Source organism: Alosa pseudoharengus, unplaced genomic scaffold (assembly GCF_046254945.1).
Source record: "Alosa pseudoharengus isolate Yale_2024_CS ecotype anadromous, Long Island Sound unplaced genomic scaffold, YU_APseudo_1.1 YU_APseudo_1.1_scf_10, whole genome shotgun sequence".
NCBI lineage: Eukaryota > Metazoa > Chordata > Actinopteri > Clupeiformes > Clupeidae > Alosa > Alosa pseudoharengus.
This window is the reverse complement of record NW_027468565.1, coordinates 15,572,378-15,578,377: the sequence shown is the minus strand read 5'-3', so window position 1 is coordinate 15,578,377 and position 6,000 is coordinate 15,572,378.

Here is a 6,000-nt window from a genome sequence, read left to right as displayed (position 1 = left end):
GTCCCCCCCAATATTCAAATATGACCAAAATGTCCCCCCCAATATACGGAAAAATAAAGAATGAAAAAAGCGCTAGACTAGGCCTACAGGAAACCAACACGCATCTGAAATGTAATCAAACGTAAATAACGCAAAAATTAGTGACCTATTGATGGTTCCAGAGTAGCCTACACCCCTGAGTGGTTTGTCCTGGTGGTTTTCCGTTTTTCGTTAGTGGTGTGCGCTATTAAAAGCTTCCATTTACTGCACCCTACTGCGGTGAGGTAAGGCTGTCAACAATATCGGTACAATTTTCACAAAACTTGTTGGAAAGGTGTAGCACAGGCTAAGGACATCCCATTACATTTTTTTTCAGACTCAAAGGGAACATTTTCCATATTGTAGCCTATTCTCGCAATGACAGCGAAAGTGAAACGTTATATTTTTAAATTATGCATTTGTGCAAGCCTGTGTCATTAATTTCTTTCACATGTCTTTCAACATAAATACTTAATATGCTAGTAGTAATGCCAGAAATTACCGTTTATAGCCCTCTTAGAAATGGTTGTTGCATCTTGCAAATTATTTAAATGCGCACTCAATCGCGCATCCATGCAGGCAAAACGTAGGATTCAAATGTGGCGACGGCACACAAGTTGAAAAAGACGTTCACAATGCACTGGCGTTGATAGCCTACAGTTAATGTGAATCGCGGACAATAACTAAAGAAAGGAATTTGCACCTCCATTCACCAATTAAAGGCTGTAGTAGGCCTAGTGTTTCTACATGTTGTTGGCACAAAACGTCAGTCTATAGCCTAATTCAGGGGGTAACGTGAGTCAGACAGAAGAGGGGCCTTAGTAGCCTATTCCTGAATCCTGTCCCTTTCAAACTACGTTAAAATTATGTGAGTAGCCACCAGCATAATACAATCTAAATTAAAAGACAAAATCTTATTAGGTTATAGGTCCAAACCTATGACTCTAAGCCTTAGTTAAAAAAAACCTTCAGGTGTACAGTAAGTAACAAGTCAAAGAACCACATGTGTAATATAGAGCTTAACAATACTCTAGTTTGTAATTTATTTTAAAGTATACATTTTGAAGACAAATGGAGTCATACCACAGGTCCAGGGATGGATTACTGAATGGGCCTATGGGCCTACCTACAGGGCCCAAGAGCTCAGGGGGCCCTGCCCAAGCCTCTGTGTGAAGTAAAAAAATCTTCTATGGGAGAATGCCTCAGGACCCCTCTATCTGGAGGAGAGGTGGGGGGGGGGGCATCTCTGCCCAGGGGTTCATAATCCATCCATGCCATGCTATGTCCGTCAAATGTTTGGAATACCCTAATTGACTGACTTAACTAACGACTTGTTTGTGATTTTTAATAATATTTTTTGCATGGTAGGAAATGTATTGAAATTCTGTTTGGGGGTCCCTCAGACCCCACCACAGATTTGGTCCCCCCAAATGTTGACATCATGACTACGGCCTTGGGTTGTTGTAGGCAACTAAGAGCGCTGCCATGTAACATGTGGCCTGTGGCTGGTTGTTTATGTCTCATTATTTACATCTTGGACTCCCCTCCCCCCATTCCTTCACTGTAACTCTGCACTCCCAGCCAGTGGTAGTTGCGCATGTGGGTATACTTAACAGGGTTACAGCAGTGGTAGTTGCGCATGTGGGTATACTTAACAGGGTTACAGCAGTGGTAGTTGCGCATGTGGGTATACTTAACAGGGTTACAGCAGGACAGCACACTGTACATTTAGGAAACAACATGAACATGAAACCCATCAGTTTATTACTGACCTCTTCTGTGTTTTGCCAGAGTATTAGTATCTAAATTAAGAATACACCTTAGACTGATCTGGATTCACATATATTATGTAATAGAGTTTGGGGTGGGGAGATCTAGCAAATATCGTACACTATGAAAGGCGCTTACATAAAGTATGCCAATTACCTGGAAGATATGAGTAAGATACCTGTCACCTTCCTTATACTGAACATCGTTGATGAGGAGGCCAATGTCCAACCTTCCTCTCTTCCTGGACAGATACTGCACCCTAGGGGCTGGAGATATACAACACATTTGTCCCAAACAGCACCCGATAAGCACCTGTTTGTGGTGGAGGTCATGTGACAATATACAAATATAGGAAAATGATATACAAATGCAATTAGTAGTAGTCGTTGTGATGTTTGATACACTTAAAAGATGATCTCTTGACTCGGTGTGGAGTGAAAGGTACAGTAGTCTTACAATACAATTTTTCACATTTATTTCGCCTTCACTACTATAAACATTTTTAAGTACACGAATTGATATAAATCAGTTTTCTGTACCAGTCTTAATACATCAGCTATTGTTTTGAATAATTTGAATATAATTGAATTGGCTACACTGTGATTCATTTTGACACACTTTAAACAATAACATTGTTTACAGAATGATTTAGTGATAAACAACACATTTTCTAACATGAAGATCTTGAAGAGAATGTCCAGTCATAGTAAACTAATGTATAACCAAAGACCACAAGGTGGTGCTACTGATCTTTTTAAGTCAAATATTTTAAGATGGAGGGGAATTCATCAATGCACTGTATATCAAAATATATAAAGTAAACATTAAGTATATATATTTGATACATTACTTTGTACATCACATTCTATTATATGTACATTACATTCTATTATATGTTCAAATTCACAAACACATGGGGGGATATGTTTGTTTTCTTTTAAACAATAATGTCTAATAATACTGTTTTTCTTTGTGTGCCATTCTATCTTATCTTATGCCATTGAGGGTTGAACAAATTACAACTATAACTATAATCATATGAATCATATGAATCGAATTACAACTATAACTATAATCATATAAATATGTGCATTGGTATAGAAAATAAGTCCAGATATTGTGGTCAAAGTAGCAAATATTCAAAAACTTGGTTGTGCAATATCTGCATGTGCTTTCTGGTCATGCCTTTGTGTGGCTACTGTATATTACCATGGTTCCATGTAATGCATTCAGAGCAGCCTGAAAGAGAGGGGTGGTGGTAACCCAATTGGGCAGGAATAGAAGGTTGCATGGGGTGAGTAGGAGTAAAAACTAACTTATCTAGTTAAAAAGTGCAAATGTGCAATTGTTTTGGTTTGAATATTGTTTACATGATTACATAAGATAGAAAATGATACGGCCTTGCATACAGTGTATTCAGTGTGTAACAACAGTTTGTAGTACCTAGTTGTTAAGCACTACCGTATAGCTGAACTTGAAAAGAGCACTGATCAAAGTAAGGGTGGAGAGAGAAGGCACTGCGTAATTTCTCTGAAATAATGATCTGTAAATTTTTTTCAATTGGTATTTTATAATTCCATGGTATTCTACAACTTTCACTTAGAGCAAATGATGGCTCAAGAGATGATTATTCATATGTCACGGTTTTCCTGGGAATTCTCTGTAATCAAGTTTCTTCACTTAACTGAGATCATCTCACTTCTGCACTCCCTTTCTCTGTCAAATACTGAACCATTTAGCATACCATTTTTTCGAGATTTTTTTTGCACTATTTTGCACAACAGTGAGTGGTACTACTTACAATATAGGTCTTGAGTGGGGACAAGGGCATGTCCCCCTGAAAGTATGTTATGATTACGTCCTTGATCTGTCCGTCTTCCTATGATCCCATTCAAAAGCTAAAATTATTTAATTTATATCACATAACCCTTTTTCACATAACTTAATGAACAGAATAGAAGTTTAATAGCAATTGTATTTGTTTTTTAAGAAATGTGATATAAATCAATCAACAAAACAAATCAGAAAAGTTTCAGACCATTGTGTGATAATCAACATGGCTTTTTAATCCAGAGGAATCCCCTCCTGCATCAAGGCCAGTGTGCTGCCTCCACAGAGGCTTTCCATGGGGAACCCACCCGCTCTCTCTGTAGGGAGCCCACGCCTGCTCCCTGCTCCACAGCCCACCACCAGCACAAGGACACCTCCTACGTGCGCCCTGCGTAGACGAGGAGTCCCAGGAAGAACCCACACACCTCCTCTGCTCCATGGCAACCCCTCCCTGACGGACATAAGCTCGGGAGAGCCTTGGCACGGTCCCTTGGGCGCCGAAAGGGAGACACCAGCGCTTAGATACAGACTGACAGGCTTACAGGGGCACTGGGACGTCCAGCTGCGTCCACTCAGCTGGAGAGGAGGGGGCGGCTGGTGGATGTGGTCGGGGGTGTGTGGATTTGGGGTTGCTCGGCATCCCGCAGCAAAGCCACACACTCAGACGGTGGACACAGGAAACCACAAAATCAGAACTGAGATGAGATCTCATTTAGCGGAAATCAGTGCTTGGAGCTGAAATGGTAATGCATTGCCCTCTACTAATCTCCCAGAGCTGTGTATTTTGAACAGCCTTCAGGAGTGTTAGGTGCTAATGCCCTTTTCAGGTTTTGGTTCTGGATCATTGTTGACACTGTACTGCCTATTCACTCACCTCCCCCTGATTGCTGACTGTCTACTACATTTCTCTTGGAATACCACTCTCATTCTCTGGTTATGATCATACCCTGTATACATACTTAGTTAATGTTGCCATTATGACCATTCGTCCTCCTTTTTGACATGTGCCACACAACAATGAACAATTCCTATAGTAATTAATCATGAATACAATGCGTTCTCCACTGGGGCTTTGGAGAGGGATACATAGGCTACACTTAGCTAACCTGACCCTAGCCAGATGAATTTCGCTCCGCCTAGCTCCACTCATCCATCTGGAACCGATCCATTGAAGTGTTGCTTCAGAAGGCTGGGCCTAATCAAAAAATGCTTGCATATGATTGAATAAGCCACTTGTCTGTCTATTGACGTGCTACTTCAACCACGCACATCGAAGCCAACCTGTGACGCTAATAAGTCTCACAGTCTTCTACGCTATGTCACGTCTATGAAACTCCCGCCCTGCGTCCTGATTGGCTGTACAATAAAATCGGTTGCAGAAATCACTCTCAATGGAAGAGGTCCCAGATGGATGTGAGTGAAGCTAGGCGGAGCTAAGCGGAACGAAATTTATCTGGCTAGGGTCAGGTTTACACTTAGCACCCAAGACTGCCTACCATTTGGCTGGCGCGTCTTCTTTTTTGCCTCTCTGTCCTGTCCTCTTCTAACACAGGTGTCCATTTCAGATTCTCATCAGTGGTCACCCTATGCCATAAGTATGCTCCACGCAACATGAGGCAATGTTTTCTTGAACACAATTTTGCACATGGCGAAACCTACAGAAAGTTAGTATATTAGACACTCTTAATTGTTTTAGATGTGAGATGTTTAGAAAGGAAGAAACAGTAGCCAATCCATCTTATCACTGAACATCTTTAGGGTCTAATGCCCCAGGTTATATTAGTATGTTTCTTACTGCTACCAGAAGAAATTATTTAAACTATGTCTAATAATTATTTTTGTAAAAAAATATTTTTGTAAAAAAAAAGACAAAACAAAAAAGGCAATGTACATACTATAGCCCTATCTCATTTTCTGGAAATTTAATTTTAATTTGTGCTGTGAAAATAAGTTGAGAAATGAGGCCATGAAAACATACCAGAAAGTTGTCTGTTGCGACACAACCAACTTCTAGAGCCTAACTACTGTGACTGTCTCGTTGTCACCTTGAGTGCCCATGGTGTTGGGTGTGACTGTGCGAATTCCCAAGCCTGCTGAGCAGGAGTCTGATCTCCACAGACACGGCCCATGTCATCGCTGCGTCCGCCCCAGCGGTGGCACTGCCTGTCTCGGGGGGCCCTGCTCCTATGACGACACGGTGGGCCCTCCTGAGAGAGGGCAGCGCGGCATGACAGGGGTCCTGATGCCTGTTATGACATCAAACAAACCAGTGGACGGCGGACAGGCAGCAGCGGGCGGAAGACCCTGGCTGCTGGTGACGGAGGGACCCCCTGTCACGCAAACGACCCCCGACCCCCGCGCCGGTCGCCTGAAGGAACCGGA